We start from the raw sequence: 20,016 nt of genomic DNA on the forward strand, positions 1-20,016 counted from the left end.
TAGTGGAGGATGGGGAAGGAAGTCTGCCGTGCCCTTTCAGAGGAACCATCCCGGTATTTGCCTGGAGTCGCCCGTGTGCCGGGCTGTCGCACACAGCTGTGACTCCCGACGTGTAGACAGTCTCATTTGATCTCATCGACGACACACACGTCCGTCATTTGCCGTATTCAAAGTTGCGTGCGCCAAGACTTCCTCGCCCCCTAACAAAAGCAACGAAAAGCCATCTGTGCGACACTGCTTGCGTGTTGCGAGACCGATTATGACAATTTTTTCTCGAACACCTTCACAGGCGAAGAAACATAGGTTTCCAGTTCGAGAGAATATGACAGTCCGTGCAGTGGCACCACACCACCTCTCCTCCGGAGAAAATGTTCAAAGGCGCACTCTCAGCCGGTAAAGTTACGGTGACATTCCTCTGCGACTCCGAAAGGGTTATTCTGTTTGATGTCCTCCCTCAGGGTGCAACAATCGACTCGCAAGTGGATGTTCTATGCTCAGGAAGCTGAAGAAACGACTTGAGTATGTTCGTCGCAACAAAAATGCAAATGAAATTCTTTTTCTCTGTGACAGCGCAAGGTCTCACACAAGTCTGCGCACCCGAGAGGAGTTCACGAAACTTCAATGGACTGTTCTCCCTCATCCACCCTACAGTCCAGATCTCGTTTTCCGCGGCTTCCATTGGTTGGTCCAATGAGGGATGAACTCTGCAGGAATCAGTACGTGGATGATGGGGAGGTTATTTACACAGCAAGATGCTGGCTCCCACCTCGACCATTAGAGTGATATCAATAAGCCGTCGCACTGAACGGAGGTTATGTTCAAAATACTGTTTTGTAGCCACAAGAGTGGGGAATAACATGATGTATTGGTATCCTGAATAAAACCAACCTCCTTTCAGAAAACAAATGTGTTGTGTTACTTACTCAACGCCACTCGTACAATGTAGTCATTAAATTAGATACAACTCGTTTGTTCAATCCAACTGCTCAAACAACATCAAAATAACCGCCTAATCTGGCCTCCCAAAATACAGTGGGCTGTCTCGAACAGGTTGATTATGATACATAAGTAATCATACTCTTCAGCAATAGAAAACGCGCGCAAGAATCAGTTACAACACATGCCTTAAAATGAAACACGCCACTATGTGCTTTACACTCTAAAAGAAGAAAAACACTTTCCTAGGTAATGTGATCTGAAAACCAATTAACGGAACTAGAACAAATCTCGAATCAGCGACCCATTGAATAAACTGTAACTCTCAACTATGACACAAAAAACAAGATTTTTACCAATGCTTGGACAAATATCAACCTTTAAAAGATTGAAACAACTTTGCCACAATATGATTTGAAAAACACCTTGCTGACATGAATCACAGTTTATCCAAAATCTCTCTCTAAGGGCAACAGATCATAATCTTAAAGAAGAGCACAGCTATAAAAAAACTTACTTTCAAAAGAATTTAAAGAAGAAACAGTGAGGCAAGGGTCCTGCTCATACAAGTACTTCTTTTTTACAAAGACTACACAAAAAATTAAAGCACACATCTAAAACCAAATTGCAAAAATCTCGGCATAGTCTGGGCATAGAGAGTACCACTCTGAATGTAGACTTGAAAATAATGCTCGGAAACACCATCAAACTCTTAAGAACACAGGGCACTTACAAATGCTGGAAAAAAAATCGAAATTTTTAATGACTTTATTAAATTCTATAGTCTTTCCTGATTACATTGATATATACATTATAGGGTTTCAAATGAAAAATGACCTATATACACCACATTTTTAAGTTACAGCCATGTATGCCGCCAAGCCTCCTTTATTTCTGCTACAGAAACCAGTATTATTTCAAAAATAACTGTGAACTTGCTGTTGCCAGCGATTATACGTATGATACATTGTATATGTTGGTAACAGTGCAGGTTTCTAGTGTCTGTAAATGATTATCTTTGTTTCGCTGAAGCACTTTGTTCACGTGTTACTGAATGTTTGTTGCCCAAGTGCTACACATATCTGTGGAAGTACAATAAATACCAACTATGCCACGCATCAAGAAATTCAATAAAAGGAAATTCCGTGGTAGTCAGTTCACAAACAAAGCAAGCCACACTGTTGAAAGTAACCTATGTATCAGTTCTTGAGGGAAGAAACACCCACTTGGCACTCCTCGTGGTGATTCAAATTTTTGTGTTAACAATGACGCTATTTGTAGTGGATTTGTTGTTGCTGATCTGGGCATCTTATCTTCTTTGTTAAAGGAAGTGGTGAAATGTAAACAATGTGATGATGTAGAAATAACTGACCAAAAAAGTAGCAGGAAGCGTTTAGCGTCAAAATTAGTTGTTCTGTGTAGATCCTGCAGTAAATCTACCTCGAAAATGACTTCGAACATTGTGCATAATTCATATAATGTGAATTTGAAGTTAGTGTATGCAATGAGTGCAGCAGGAAAAGGAAAAAAGGCTGCTCAAACGTCTGTGGTTTAATGGACCTTCCTCCTCCTCCCAGAAGGTTCAGCAAGTACATAAAAATACTTTTAGGTGCTTTGAAGGTTGTGTCTAACGCATCAGTGAAACGTGCGAGAGAAGAAACTTTGAATATTAGTGGAACCAGAGGCATTACTGTTGCACTTGATGGAACATGGCAACGCCGAGGGCATCGTTCCTTGAATGGTGTTGTAAGTGCTACTTCTCTGGAGAATGGAAAAGTTGATGTTGAGTGCTTATCTAAGTACTGCCACACCTTCCATGGTAACACTGAAGGACATACTGAACGTAAATGTTCTAAGAATTATGTTGGCTACAGTGGAGGTATGGAGTGTGATGGAGCTCTAAAAATATTTCAGAGGTCAGTGCCCGTTTATAATGTTAGATATACGAAGTACTTAGGCGATGGGGGCTCTATAAAGCTTTCAATAAAATTAATGTGTTCAATGTTTATGGTGATACCTTGGTAACAAAACTGATGTGTTGTGGACATGTGCAAAAGTGGATGGGTGCTAGAGTGATGAAGCTACGAAGAGAAATGAAAGGAAAGTTGCTATCTGATGGAAAATCTCTGTCTGGTCGAGGCAGATGACAGAAACTGAAATAGACCTTCTTTAGAGTTATTATGGACTGGCAATTAGACGAACTACACCTCTGAATGATGTTACAGCAATGATAACAGCTGTATGGGGCACCTACTTCAATAAGTTGTCCACAGATGACGACCCTGTTCACGGACTTTGCCCTAAAGGAGCAGATTCTTGGTGTGGTTACCAAAAAGCAAAAGAAAGTGCTCAAATATACCATCATAAGCATTCTACTCCTGAGTCTCTTATGAATGAAATAAAACCAATTTTTAGAGACCTGAGTGACCCTGTTTTGCGTAGTAAATGTCTTCAAGGGGGCACTCAAAACACAAACGAAAGTTTCAACCATTGTATACGGAAAAGATTACCCAAGAATGTTTTTGTAGGACTAAATTCATTAAAAGCTGTTGACTAGATGCAGTGATATGTTTCAGTGATGGAGTGATAGGAAGGTTGGAAGTCCTCAGAAATTTAATGTGACTCTAACATGGAAGATCAAGTGCTTGCATGTGACAGACAACAGGTGCATGAAGCTGAAAGATTCGCTCTAAGTTACCAAAGAAGCAAGAAGTGCTAAAAGGAATGCCAAGAGGAAGCTTGAAGATGAAGAAGTGCTGCAGGATGAAGACTATGCTTCAGGAATGCCATGAGGCACATTTTAATTGGACTCATATCTTCATTCGCAATTTCCTGCAAGTTGCTTTTTTCAGAATTCAGGTACAAATATTTCCTAAAGTTTATAAAGCATTGCTCTAATTGCAGAATCAACTAATTTATAGAAAAAGTAACATTTTTATTAGGAAAAAAAATTATAAAAATTAATATGTAAGAGGTTATATTTTTAATCCTTGTAATATATATATATATATATATATATATATATATATATATATATATATATATATATATATGGAATTAAATAGATCTAGTACCTCAGCAATCATGTCATGCATATCTGGTAAATATTTGGTCTCCTTCAAATGTATAACATTGGATTAAATGGTACCTCAATTTGAGGAAGCATTTTGGAAAAAAATGCATCAATTTCTTTGTAATTATTTATAACCCTAAGCAGGTTCAAAAATATTCAAAATACTTCTAATTTGTTTAGAAAGTGTGCTGTAATACCCGATATCAACAAAAAATCTGTAAAACATATACATTATAAACAGTGCCGGAAAAAAGTAAGAGTTGATTTTTACATAATATTGAACCGGAAAAGGACCCTGTATCCTTAAGCAAGATTAATCTGTAGCATGCGTTAACACCAAAATTGACAAATGTCTGCATATCAAACTGTAACGCCCACCGTTTGTTCGTTACGTTGACCTTCCCTTCCACGCTGAAAATCCACAGGCAATATGGTGACACTCGGCAAAATTACCAGGTGACACGAGCACTACTCGTTGCGCCTGTTGTCCTTCAACTGAAACAGCCCATTCAAAAGCACTTACACTCGTAAACTCTACGGTGAATTAGCCGGGCCGGCAAGCATAACACCTACCTTTCATTGCTCAGTTTAAACTCCAAATATAATATGAGCTCTCTTCAGTCCGGAACCGCGCTGCTGCTACGGTCGCAGGTTCGAATCCTGCCTCTGGCATGGATGTGTGTGATGTCCTTCGGTTAGTTAGGTTTAAGTAGTTCTGAGTCTAGGGGGCTGATAACCTCAGATGCTAAGTCCCACAGTGTTTAGAGCCATTTAATTAGAACCATGAGCTCCACTTCACATGCAGATGTGCCAGCCCGGTGCTATCATCTCCCCACGCGATTAGCTACCATGCTGTCCCACAAGGTTCACTCTGTCTTGCCTTCGCTGGAGGTGACGAGAACATGAGCCAATGCGCATACGGCGCATTAAAGCACCATCGCACAACCCCGCGGCAGCCCAGCTGCGCTTCTTTCGTGTAACTACCACTTGTATGGCTACGATATCCAGTTGTAACTAACAAGGGGATCGCACCTACTTGTCGTTACCGTCGATACCGTTTCCGACCAATTCATGGTATACACAGGGCACGGCCACTACTGAAAGTGACAGAAGTAGGAGCTTCAGAAGGCGATGACCAAGCGTTTAGAAAAAGTAGTAATTTTTGTGTGATTCGGGCGAGACGTGAGCCATTAATGTTAGCACAGTTTCCAGGCATCGGCTGGTGCAGCAGAAAGAGTAGAGAACACTGATCCGAGGGTCGTGTGATAGCCCCTGTGCAGAGACTTATTTTTGTATTACTTGTTTAATTCTCACTTGTACTATCACAGATATTCGGTCGACCCAAGACTCTCCTCAATTTTCTCATTGTGTTCCGCATTTTTTCTAGGAAAAATCAAGCGAATGAACTTCAAAGCCATAGCCAGCGTTGTCTACAATGCCCGACTGGTCGATTTCACCTTCACCTGGGTCCCACTGTAGTTGCCAAGAGCTGCTCGAAGTTCAAAATGAAAGTACCGGAATAAGAATTCGTATACACTTTAATTACAGTCTCTTCTTGTAAAGTTATTTGCTGACTCCTCGTGGATGCTGTGAGTAAATCCTTTCTTGAAAATGTGTTTGCAGTCCCAAATTTTCCACTACCTTTCCTTTTCATCCTTTTTATGAAAATATTAATAAATACAATGATTATTATTTTAGTTTATTTATGGTGTAATGAACATAATAATTGAAGATAAAAAAAAAGGTTACCACGTAGGGACTCGATCTGACGACTCACGGACTACCGTTTTGTGCACTTCCTGCTTCCTAGAAACAACACGCACATAAACGGCGCATGCCTCACCGAAAGCGCACTATATTCTTTTTTAGGGTTCGGGACCTCAACTGGTAAGGAACGGAATCCTTATAGAATCATTTTCTCTGTCTATCTGTTCTACTGGTAAGATTTCTTTTGGCAGTATCTATGTCGATAACACACAAATATCGTTGTGATTCTGGATTCCCGTGAAGGATGTACTGCCTGTAATTCGGTTTGTACAGAACCGTCGTAGCTCAATTTTTTCTAAACTCTTGCCCATCTGGAGGTCCTATTTCTGCCACTTTCATTTCTCGCCAAGCCCTGCATATATCGTAAATATGGACGATACAGGTGATGACGAGTAGTCGCGGTCCCCTTGTACGCAGCGGCCATATGAACATCACAGCTGCAGCTGCTGTATCAGGTAAGAGTGTCGATCTTTATTCAGTATCAAGAGGATCACGAAACGTGTGTTTTAAGCTAAACGCTGGGAAGCTACAGCTCATCCCCATATCATAGTGAAGATAGATCTGCGAAAATTTTCTTGAAACCATTCCCCCAACCTTCTTAATGGTATCGAATTTTTGCTTCAAAAAACAGTAAAACACCTTCGCGTAATCTTGGTAAGTTGTTAAAATACAAATCGCTAATTTAAGAATACTATCATGTTTATTTCGCAAGACTAGTCATGATTCCTTAGGGATATTTTGGGGCTACTTTAAGAGGGAAGCCATGGTTAATTTGAGTCCCTAACACTGTTAAACTCCTTTTTAGTATTTTTCTGACTTATCTTTCTATGTGCTAATGTTCTGTTCTTGTGTTAAAATCAAAAACGATAAATAAAATTCTCGTTCAGTCTTCTTTTTCAGATGAGGATTCTTATTTTCTCTATGAATTCATACCTTTAAAACTTTATCGAAAAGTTTGATCTATAAAACCAATAAAACTTACCTCTTTAAGCTGCAAAAGACATTGTACAACGGAATATCAAAAGTAAGTTTCACAATTCATATCAGGCCAAAGAACTTTTCTTGAGTGATGCACTACACTTCAGTGTGACACTGATAAGAGACACAGAGTCATCAAAATTCTGTAAATTACGGTGGCAGCATTGTACCGTTCCTTTAGTTCCTCAGAAACAGAAATCGGCTTCTTGGTCATGGGCCCATTCAAGAACCACTGTATGAACGTCCTAATCGTTCTTCCCGCTCCCCAATATCAGATGTTCTTTCAGCTTGCCGAAAAAACTGGAGTCGCATGGTTCAAGATCTGTTCCGTATGGAGGATCAGCATTATAGTATTCGGAGTGGTCCATTGATTTTGACTGGGCCAAATATCTCACGAAATAAAAGTCAAACGAAAAAACTACAAAGAACGAAACTTGTCTAGCTTGAAAGGGGAAGCCAGATGGCGCTATGGTTGGCCCGCTAGATGGCGCTGCCATAGGTCAAACGGATATCATCTGCGTTTTTTTTTTAATAGGAGCCCCCATTTTTATTACATATTAGTGTAGTACGTAAAGAAATATGAATGTTTTAGTTGGACCACTTTTTCGCTTTGTGATAGATGTCGCTGTAATAGTCACAAACGTATAAGTATGTGGTATCACGTAACATTCCGCCAGTGCGAACGGTATTTGCTTCGTGATACATTACCCGTGTTAAAATGGACCGTTTGTCAATTGCGGAAATGGTCGATACCGTGTTGATGTATGGCTATTGTGATCAAAATGCTTAACGGACATGTGCTATGTATGCTGCTCGGTATCCTGGACGACGTCATCCAAGTGTCATGACCGTTCGCCGGATAGTTACGTTATTTAAGGAAATAGGAAGTGTTCAGCCACATGTGAAACGTCAACCACGACCTGCAACAAATGATGATGCCCATGTAGGTGTTTTAGCTGCTGTCGCGGCTAATCCGCACACCAGTAGCAGACAAATTGCGCGAGAATCGGGAATCTCAAAAACGTTGGTATTGGGAATGCTACATCAACATCGATTGCGAACATCAGCGACCTTGGGGGGGGGGGGGGGGGGGGGTTAATGTATGGTGCGGCATAAAGGGAGGAAGGATGATTGGACCCCATTTTATCGATGGCAATCTGAATGGTGCAATTTATGCTGATTTCCTACGCAATGTTCTACCGATGTTACTACAAGGTGTTTCTCTGTATGACAGAACGACGATGTACTTCCAACAGGATGAATGTCCGGCACATAGCTCGCGTGCGGTTGAAGCGGTACTGAATAGCATGACAGGTGGATTGGTCGTCGAAACACCATACCAAGGCCCTCACGTTCACCGGATCAGACGTCCCCGGATTTCTTTCTGTGGGGAAAGTTGAAGGATATTTGCTATCGTGATCCACCGACAACGCCTGACAACATGCGTCAAATGGCTCTGAGCACTATGGGACTTAACTGCTGAGGTCATCAGTCCCCTAGAACTTAGAACTAGTTAAACCTAACTAACCTAAGGACATCACACACATCCATGCCCGAGGCAGGATTCGAACCTGCGACCGTAGCGGTCACGCGGTTCCAAACTGAAGCGCTTAGAACCGCACGGCCACACCGGCCGGCACAACATGCGTGAGCGCATTGTCAACATGCGTCAGTGCAATGTCAATGCATGTGCGAACATTACGGAAGGCAAACTACTCGCTGTTGAGAGGAATGTAGTTACACGTATTGCAAAATGGATTGAGGTTGACGGACATCATTTTCTGCATTTATTGCATTAATGTGGTATTTACAGGTAATCACGCTGTAACAGCATGCTTTTTCAGAAATGATAAGTTCACAAAGGTACATCTATCACACTGGAACGACCGAAATAAAATGTTCAAACGTACCTACGTTCTGTATTTTAATTTAAAAACCTACCTGTTACCCTCTGTTCGCCTAAAATTGTGAGCCATATGTTTGTAACTATTACAGCGCCATCTACCACAAAGCGAAAAAGTGGCCCAACTAAAACATTCATATTTCTTTACGTACTACACTAATGTGTAATAAAAAATGCGGGCTCCTATTTAAAAAAACGCAGATGATATTCGTTTTACCTATGGCAGCGCCATCTAGCGGGCCAACCATAGCGTCATCTGGTTTCCCCCTTCAAGCTAGACAAGTTTCGTTCTTTGTAGTTTTTTCGTTTGACGCTTATTTCGTGAGATGTCTGCTCTGACGGGCGTGGGGAAGTAAAGGGAAAGGATGGCTGGGAAACTCGTGAAATCCAGCGGCGCAGGGCACTGTGGTAATGCAAAGGGGAAAGTTGAAAATTTGTTTCGAGCCAAGACTCGAATCTCGATTCTCCGCTTCTCCAGAACGGTTGCCTTAACCGTCTAGGCCATCCGGACACGCTTTCCGTCCGACCCAAATTCTCAACTTATCGCTCGCTGCAGTGAAGCGTCCCTCGTCCATTAATCCTATACTCGCAAGTTATTGATTCCTGCAGAAGTTCGGACGATACCAGTGCATTCGTAATGAAACAAAAGTCAAGGAACCGTTGCACTCATAAAGAAATATGGGGCTGTACATTTGACTGGAGTCTGTTCTGTCCGACAGAGGAGGCGACGTAGAGCTTTTTTTTTTGCCTCCTTTTATGGCAGCTGACTTGTAACCCAAAGCTCCTGAATTCTCTATTACAGTATATAGACACTGAATTTCTTTTACCTACTCGAAGTGAGTCTGAGAAATAAACACATGTTGGTAGGGTGCACGATCGTCCTGGATAATGAGCGTCCAAAACACATCTCCCACACGTTGGCTTCCCTTCTCATGCCGGAAGGAAACAGAACGACAGATCTGGCACATACGGACGGACTCAAAGTTATAAGCAATTAGCCTATATGTATTGAGGCGGCAAGTGATCAGTCGTGACCCTTCACTTAACTTCTCCGTTTAATTTCAGATCCCGTCTAGAATTTTCATAAGTCGACACTGTCCGTATGTGTTCAGATACGAAATATAAAAATTTTGCATAAAGGACAATACAGAATGGCCTCATCGGTGAACCATGTGTGCCATTTCTCCCATAAATTATTAAATAATGAGGTTCAGGGATTGTTTAACTACGGAGTAGATACGAAAAGTCTAAATTTGACCAGTTTATTGGCTCTCATGAGTACAGAAATGAGAAATGAAATTTACACATTAACTCCATGTGAAACGGAAAGGAACTTATTAATGAAAGTGACAAAGAATTACTTTAATTATACAGTAAGTACCTGTGAGTCGGCCACAAGGAACTGGTAAAATACACTACTGGCCATTAAAATTGCTACACCACGAAGATAACGTGCTACAGACGCGAAATTTAACCGAAAGGAAGATGATGCTGTGATATGTAAATGATTAGCTTTTCAGAGCATTCACATAAGGTTGGCACCAGTAGCGACACCTACAGCGTGCTGACATGAGGAAAGTTTCCAACCGATTTCTCATACACAAACAGCAGTTCACCGGCGTTGCATGCTGAAACGTTGTTGTGATGCCTCGTGTAAGGAGGAGAAATGCGTACCATCACGTTTCCGACTTTGATAAAGGTCGGATTGTAGCCTATCGCGACTGCGGTTTATCGTATCACGACATTGGTGCTCGCGTTGGTCGAGATCCAATGACTGTTAGCAGAATATGGAATCGGTGGGTTCAGGAGGGAAATACGGAACGCCGTGCTGGATCTCAACGGCCACGTATCACTAGCAGTCGAGATGACCGGCATCTTATCCGCATGGCTGTAACGGATCGTGCAGACACGTCTCGATCCCTGAGTCAACAGATGGGGACGTTTGCAAGACAACAATCATCTGCACGAACAGTTTGACGACGCTTGTAGCAGCATGGACTATCAGCTCGGAGACCATGGCTGCGGTTACCCTTGACGCTGCATCACAAACAGGAGCGCCTGCGATGGTGTACTCAACGACGAACCTGGGTGCACGAATGGCAAAACGTCATTTTTTCGGATGAATCCAGGTTCTGTTTAGAGCATCATGATGGTCGCAACCGTGTTTGGTGACATCGCGGTGAACGCACATTGGAAACGTGTATTCGTCATCGCCATTCTGGCGTATCGCCCGGCGTGATGGTATGGGGTGCCATTGGTTACACGTCTCGGTCACCTCTTGTTCGCATTGACGGCACTTTGAACAGTGGACGTCACATTTCAGATGTGTTACGACCCGTGGGTGTACCTTTCATTCGATCCCTGCGAAACCCTACATTTCAGGAGGATAATGTACGACCGCATGTTGCAGGTCCTGTACGGGCCTTTCTGGATACAGAAAATGTTCGACTGCTGCCCTGGCCAGCACATTCTCCAGATCTCTCACCAATTGAAAACGTCTGGTCGATGGTGACCGAGCAACTGGCTCGTGACAAGACGCCAGTCACTACTCTTGATGAACTGTGGTATCGTGTTGAAACTGCAAGGACAGCTGTACCTGTACACGCCATCCAAGCTCTGTTTGACTCAATGCCCAGGCGTATGAAGGCCGTTATTACGGCCAGAGGTGGTTGTTCTGGGTACTGATTTCGCAGGAGCTATGTACCCAAATTGCTTGAAACTGTAATCACATGTCAGTTCTAGTATGATATATTTGTCCAATGAATACCCGTTTATCATCTACATTTCTTCTTGGTGTAGCAATTTTAATGGCCAGTAGCGTAAAATGAAAATTTAGGTTCACTGGTGGTGCAGAAACAGTTGCATGAGTCATTTTATATGAATGATGTATGGCTATTGTGATCAAAATGCCCAACGGGCGTTAAAGATAGATTCAATAAGACAGCAGTACGCTCTTGACACTGGATGAGCAGTCATGTAAAAATAAATTGAGACAATTCACTAATGTAAAATCCACTCGCGAATTAGAGGAAAGAAACAATGACATCAAAACGTGGAACAGAGTAAATCAAGCATCCCACTGAAATTTGTTAAGGATTAATAACCCCTGCCCCAACCTACACCTTATCTACTTCTCGGCTACTTTGACCATCAGAGCGAAGCGATACCTACCAGACGAGGTGTCGCTGTCATAGTATGAGGGCAGAGACCGTGTCCGTCAGAAATTTCTGCCAAAGTCTAAAGGAAGACTCTGCAACTGTTGGAATCTGTTGGCATTGCATCTTCCCCAGTCGGAATCTAGTGCCAGAGTGTCAAAACATTTCACTTTTCCACTTTCCCTCGCATCCCCGAGGGATAAAAGTGCACCTATCCTTGCGTTAGACAATCAAGACGCGTGCCCACTGATTATCCAGTAAGGTGAAAAAAGATAGATTCTCAGAAATTTCAGGAAACCTACCTGCGTGGCGCCACCTGTCACTGCATTCCTTTCTTCGGAAAACTTGAAATACTACTGACAATTTTTTTCTCTGCAAAACAAGATAAGTCTTGGTGTGGCACTCGCCGTCCCCGCCAATAGACTGTCACGTCCAAGTCAAGAGCGGCGTCCAGATTAAGAAGTTCCTACCCGAAGAATAGGAGGCATAATCAACGTGGTGTATTCACAAGACAGAAAGGCTCCCTCGCTGAGACGCCTTTGTGACGCCAGCATAAGGTTAAAGGGAGTCTGTTATCATGATTTTCTCTCTCCAGAAAAGCTTTACTACAAAGTGGAAACTTATTTTCCTTAGACAAGATTAAAACTTGCTCGTGAACTGTCTCTACAGGGAAGTGCATCTAAATTACAAATGTCAAATGGGGTGTCAAAGGTTCTTGCTGCTTTTCTTCTGCAATTATTTCTGTTACTATCTGAGATCCATTTTCATTCTTTTTACGAGAGTGGCAGACATTAGCACCACATGAAACTAGTCAGCCGTGCAACTGGCAGATACATTTCATTACCTCAGGGGTCAGGAAAAATATTGTGCGGGGGATATTAGGAAAAGATAGTGGGACATCGCCAAGTATTATTTGTTATATACTGTCATCAATGTAAAATTTTCCTGGCAGTGGGTATGTGCAGACCAACGTGATTGTAAATTTTTCCTTTATTTCACAATGCTTATCTAGACTATCATTCATTTATCTCTACGCTACAATCATTATTTCTGGTGTGTATTTGAAATTCTCTGTACAATGTAAGGAAGATTCTGTTTTACGTCCCGTCGACATCGAGGTAGAGGCGGAGCGAAAGCTCGGATTGTCTCAAGGATGGGGAATGAAATAGGTGTGCCCTTTCAAAGGAACCATCCCGTCATTTTCTTGGAGCGTATTAGGCAAATCACGGAAAACACAAATACGGGTATCTGGACGCGGGTTTGAATCGTCATCGTCCCGAATGCGGGTCTAGTTTTCGTTACGATGTCAAAGTAAAAGCATTTTCATGTACTACTAATTCATTGTGCAAGTTTTACAAATGTTGTCTTATCAAACACTCGTCTATTCTGTGCTATCGTGCCCCCTCAATACAACGTCGTACCAGTGCACGTTTCGAAATTTTCAACGATCGTGTGACCCTGTCGCCAATCTGCGGCCTCCCCCTCAGCCCGTGAGGCCACAGAGCTAATAAAAGATGTCGCACCGAGCAGTCTGTCTCTAGTCTAACCTAGTCTAGTCTGTCTGAATATTCTGTTCAGTTTGTGTAGTCTAAACATTACCAGACACTACATGCGAATCTTCTTATTTTTCTCTTTGTCATTAAAGCCACCACTCCTTAGCACCCACCAGCAGGATGATCAAACAAGTGGCGACGAAGTAAAACTACTTTTGGTTGTTACTTGGTTCTACTTCTCACCATACAAGCAACTGGTAACCACGCTATTTCCCATTGCAGGGTTACATTACGTTTCTCGTCTGCCATACAAGCAACTGACAAACAGGCTGATTCTCAACAACGTTTAGTTGCATTTTCTCGTCCTAAATACAATCTACTGGTGACAAAGCTGTTTTCATTGTATTGGGTTGGTGTATAACTTCGTAACATCTTTCCGACATATTCTTCTGTTTGAGTTCAGTACAGGGATGACACCAGCGGAGGCAGCCAGAAACATTTTCACCATGTATGGGAATAATGGACTGGACAGAGCATGGTAAGAAAACGGTTTTCTCCTTTTAAAGAAGATCGTTTTATCATTAGTAACTCTCCACAATCAGGAAGATCTTCGGGGACTGATGAAGATCGTTTACACACATTAATCAACAATGATCCACGTCACTGACCGCGAGAACTGGCAAATGTGACGAGCATTCCACCATCGAGTGACATTTACATGCTATGGAGAAGGTTCAAAAATCGTGTGGCAGGGTACCGCATTTTCTAAGCCAAAATCACATAAATCAGCAGGTGGCCTTATGCGCATCTCCGACTGCCATTCATCAGCTGGCTCATAGACAACACCGACCGTTCCTATCCTGTGACGAGAAATGGTGCCTTTACACTGAGGTGACAAAAGTCAGGGAATACTTTCTAATATCGTGTCGGAGTTCCTTTTGCCCGATGTATGCGGCAACTCGACATGACGTTTGACTCAACAGGTCGTTGGAAGTCCCCTACGGGAAATCTGAGCCATGCTGATTCTATAACCGTCCATAATGTCGAAGGTGTTGCAGGATTTTGTGCATGAACTGACCTCTCAAAAATTTTCGACGGGGTTCATGTCCAGGGATCTGGGAGGCCAAGTCACATCACTCGCTCGAACTGTCCAGAATGTTTTTCAAACCAATCGCGAACAACTGCGACCCGGTGACATGGTGCAATGTCATCCAAACAAATTCCAACGTTGTTTGGGAACATGAAGTCCATGAAAGGCTGGAAATGGCCTCCAAGTACCGAAACATAGCCATTTCCAGTCAATAATCGATTCAGTCGGACCAAAGGACTGAGTCCATTCCATGTAAAAACCACCCACACCATTAAAGAACCACCACCACCAGCATCCACAGTGTCTCGTTGACAACTTGGGTCCATGGCTTGATGGGGTCTGCCTCACATTCGAGCCCTACCATCACCTCTTACCAGCCGTCTGGAATCTAACGGAACTGGTCACAAGCCCAGGAGAGGAGCTGCAGGCGATGTTCTACTGCTAGCGCTACCATTCACGTCGGACGTCTGCTGCCATAACCAGATTTCACCCCACTGTCCTAACGGATACGTCCCTCGTACTTCCCGCAATGATTTCTTGGGTTATTTCACGCAGTGTTGCTTGTCTGTTAGCACTGACAACTCCATTCAAACGCTGCTGCTCTTGGTCGTTAGGTGAAGGCCGTCGGTCAATGTGTTGTCCGTGGTGAGAGATAATGCCTGAAATTTGGTATTCTTAGCACACTCTTGATACTGTGGATCTCGGACTATTGAATTCCCTAACGATTTCCAAAATGGAATGTCCCACGCGACTAGTTCCAACAACCATTCCGAGTTCAAAGTCTCTTAATTCCCGTCGTGCTGTCGTAATCTCGTTGGAACCCTTCTTATGTGAATGACGTGAGTACAAATGACAGCTCCGCCAATGCAATGCTTTTTATACTTCGTGCACGCAATGCTACCGCCATCCGTATACAAACATGTCGTTATACCATGACTTTTCTCACCTCAGTGTGTTATGGCAGGCCACGTAACTTTAATTGAATTCAGCGCTGTACTTGAGAGCGACAGATACACGACACTGTTTTTGAACATATCCACCAAGTGTCTGCAAACGACGGTCCGAACGTTCTACCAGTCGTTCTGTTCCTCGATTACAAAAATCTGTCCCGTGGTAACAGAGACATTCAAGAACCGCTTCGTGAACGTCTTTATTGAAGGAAAATCTGTTGCCGCACGTATGTTCTTTCAATTTGCGAAAAGATGGAAATCGTGTGGCGCAAGATCTGGATTTCTCGATTAGCATCACCCACGTGTGTGTGGCCTTGATCAAATTGTTGGTGCCATTTCATTACGGCTGGTCTCGCACTGCGTTGGGTCCAGACTTTCACGGTGAATTTCTGTGTAATTTAGACGTTTTTCCCACAAGAATCGCACTTCCCGCGTATTTCAATTTCGGAGAAATTTATCAGTTGCCACGCTATTTCCCTCGCACGCTATGATGAGCAGCTGTACCAGAGTAGAACTGTGTTTGCAGGACATGCAGAACATGAAATTAATTCTGACAATACGTGAGCCGTGCTGCGGCTTAATTTATTGCCATTATTGGCAAAATTGTGGTCGCTTGCCTTAAAATTCTAATTTGGTTTTTCTATTTACACATTAAGCCTTAAAACCTTATTAACTGCCATTCCTGGCGTCTAATGCCTTCTGCTGAGTTTGGGGCGACTTGCCTTTAATATTTCAATACCTGTAATTTGTAAGTTGCAGCGAGTTTTAAACAATTCTTAATTTATTGCTATTCCTGGCGTGTAAGGCCTTCTGCCCAGATCACAGTGGCTTGATTTTAAAACATTATCTGCTGTTGTTGTTGTGGTCTTCAGTCCAGAGACTGGTTTGTTGCAGCTCTCCATGCTACTCTATCCTGTGCAAGCTTCTTCATCTCCCAGTACTTACTGCAACCTACATCCTTCTGAATCTGTTTAGTGTATACATCTCTTGGTCTCCCTCTACGATTTTTAACCTCCACGCTTCCCTCCAATACTAAATTGGTGATCCTTTGTTGCCTCAGAATATGCCCTACCAACCGATCCCTTCTTGTAGTCAAGTTGTGCCACAAACTCCTCTTCTCCCCAATTCTATTCAATACCTCCTCATTAGTTACGTGATCTACCCACCTAATCTTCAGCATTCTTCTGTAACACCACATTTCTAAAGCTTCTATTCTATTCTTTTCTAAACTATTAATCGTCCATGTTTCACTTCTATACATGGCTACGCTCCACACAAATACTTCCAGAAACGACTTCCTGACATTTAAATCTATACTCGATGTTAACAAATTTCTCTTCTTCAGAAACGCTTTCCTTGCCACTGCCAGTCTACATTTTATATCCTCTCTACTTCGACCAACATCAGTTATTTTGCTCCCCAAATAGCAAAACTTATTTACTACTTTAAGCGTCTCATTTCCTAATCTAATTCCCACAGCATTACCCGATCTGCTGTATCTGTATTTAATGGTGATTTGCTAAATTGTAACTCACTGAAAACACTATTATTTATACACTTGTTTATTACTTCATTAATAACGTGTGATATTTTTTATTTATTGTTGAGTCTGGAGTTACTGGTTTAAAATAAATTGTGTGTAACTGTAAAAGGCAACCAATAGTAACTGATTACGACCTCGTCCACAATCGTAACCGAATCCTGCCTTCCCTTGACTACCAGGTTTCAGTACACCGATCTTGTTGCACAATGGTCTTAGTGAGAGTCGACATATTTATCTTACTTTCAGAAGTTCCTACATGTTATATTACATTCGGTTATGGTGAAGGTCAGTTTCCAATCTTTGTGTTACGCTTCGATCAGCAGGCTTCCTGCATTTCACAACGCTTTTCTTGTGCAGTACACTTTTGGCCACACGGCCAGAGCACAAAATGAATTAAAATTGCCAGGTTTCAATTTAGCACACAATCCACAGCAGAGAATAATAGAGGTTCTTGTGTCACTATCGTCAAACACTTTTTTTACGTACGCCCCGTCCACTTCCACTTCTAGGTGTCTCCCAGAGAGCCAGAGAGATATTTTTTTCCACATACATGATGCTACTTTTTTTGTATGTGTAGTCTTTGCATGAGGCAGGCAAAGTACATACACCCTAAAAAAAAAGAAAAAAAAGAAAACGACGCACCACGAAAAAATTATTTGAATGGGCCGGGACGGAGATCGGTAGATGTGACGTACATCTACAGACAAACAAATGATAGCAATTTCACAAACATTGGATGGTTTATTCAAGAGAAAGAGCTTCACAAATCGAGAAGACAGTAACACGTTAGTCTGCCTCTGTCGCATGTCCAAGCAGTTATTCGCCTTGAGACTGATTCACTGAGTTGTTGGATGTCCTGAGGAATATCATGCCAAATTCTACGCAACTGGTGCATTATATCGCCAAAATCCCGAGCTAGTTGGAGGGCCCACAGTGCTTCAAACGTTCAAACGTTATCAATTGGGGAGAGGTCCAGTTGGTTTTGGCAGCAGGAAGAGAAGCAGCAGAAACTCCCGCCGTGTGTAGGCGGGCATTTTCTTGGTTAAATGTGAGTCCAGGATGGCTTGCCGTGAAGCGCAACAAAACTGGATGTAGAATCTCGTCGACGTACCGCTGTGCTCTAAGGTTGAAGCGGCTGACAACCAAAGGGGTCCTGCTATGAAAAGGAATGTCACCCTACACCATCTGTCTTAGTTGTCAGACTGTATGGTGGACGACAACCAGGTTGGTATCCCACCACTGTTTGTGACTTCTCCAGACATGTCTTTGGCCTGGAATTTCATTGCCTAGAGTAGAATTATATTCAGTGAAGTGTCCCGCTTCGAACTGAGCCCAAATTATCAGCGAAGACGTGTCAAGAGATACCCTGGATAGCCGTGGAACGCCAACCTGACCGTCGCCCACAATACTATCCGATAACCAGGAGACACGGTCTCTGGTGCCATTTCTTTTCATTGCAGGACTCCTTTGGCTGTCATCAGCGCCACTCTTACAGCACAGTAGTAGGCAGACGATATTCTACGTCCCTACGTCCCGTTTTGTTGCCCTTCATGGCAAGTCACCCTGGGCTTACATTACACCGAGATAATATCCGCCCGCACAAGGCAAGAGTTTCTACTGCTTGTCTTCGTGCTTCCCAAACCTTGCTATGCCCAGCAAGGTCATCGGATTGGAACATTATGGGCAAACCCTCCAACGAGCTTGGGATTTGGACGATATAACACGCAACTTCGACAAAATTTGGCACGATATCGCTAGGAGGACAACCGATAACTCTGGCTGTCAGTCCCAAGCCGCATAACTGCTGACGCAAGGAACAGAGGTGGACCAACGCGTTATGGATTTGCTGAGTGTGTGAACCTCTGTCTGTTGAAAAATCATCCAATTTTGTGCAATTGTAATCATCTACGGATTTCTATCTCATTCGGATAATTTCTTCGTGGGGCATCGGGTTCTTTTTTTGTTTTCTTAGACTGTACGTCAAGTGTAGTTGATAGAAATCGCCTCTTATGCTAATATCAGGCTATTATGACGAAACGAAGAAAATCACTAAAATAATAGTGTACGTTGCACTTTGTGGTAGGAAAAAAAAAACCACGATGTGTGAAATCAAGCGATAGTTGTGTAGTATGGACCTAGGCCTAACATCTTAGTATCATTTGATGTGTGATAAAGGTGTCAAGAATGCTGAATTTCGACGCACAAAGGCCATAGGCTGTTTTCTCCAATACGTCCCCTGAAAACTAAATGTCCTCGGGACAAACTGGAAACGTGATCGCCACACGTGGATATCAAAGACATGTCTGGTTGGCTGGTCGCCTTCAATTTCACTAGTTTCTGTCTGATTCAGTTGATATAATTAGTAACCCTTACATTACGGAAGAAAAATGTTCTTTCTTTTTCATATTACAGGTGATACTGCAGCGAGTATGGAATGTTCCTACGATCCTGAATCAAATCTACCTTCAGGTTTTATCAAATTATGAAATGTATTCGCAAACTGCGAAAACGGTGCCGCAATAGCTATACAACTTACTGGAAACATATGAAAATTCGTGTGAGACCGGGACTTGAACCCGGATTTCCGGCTTGTCGCGAGCAGTCGCGGTAACGAAGTCGGCTATCCGAGGCTACTTCCAGGACCGACCCAACTCTCCAAATGTGCCAGCGTCTGCTTCCCATAGTGCTCCCACAATTATGTAATTCCCACACAGGGGACACTTATTTTATTTTTCGCGTCAGATTGCCTTCGCTTTGGCATGAAATACATTACCGCATTGTCTTTATGTCGAGAAAAATAAGCGGGCAATCCGAGTCCCAGTACGACACGAATTTTCATATGTTCTTAGCACATCGCATAGCTGTTGTGGTATCGTATTTGCAATTTGTGAATGCATTTCATAATTTAACACGGCTGCCGATCTTAGCAGTGTCTGTCCGACGGATCATTACATGAGATTGTACAGACACTGTCAAACTCAGACCCTCCACTGATGCAATTTCCCAGATTGGCTCTAGTTTCTCAGATAAAGGGTTTACTTCAAAAAGAGTTCTTTTTTCTTTTTGCTCGTCACTGTAGACAGTTGTACAACGAATTTTGGACCTGCCTTTTTATTTCTAACGTTGGC

This window comes from Schistocerca nitens, chromosome 8 (assembly GCF_023898315.1).
Source record: "Schistocerca nitens isolate TAMUIC-IGC-003100 chromosome 8, iqSchNite1.1, whole genome shotgun sequence".
Taxonomy (NCBI): Eukaryota; Metazoa; Arthropoda; class Insecta; order Orthoptera; family Acrididae; genus Schistocerca; species Schistocerca nitens.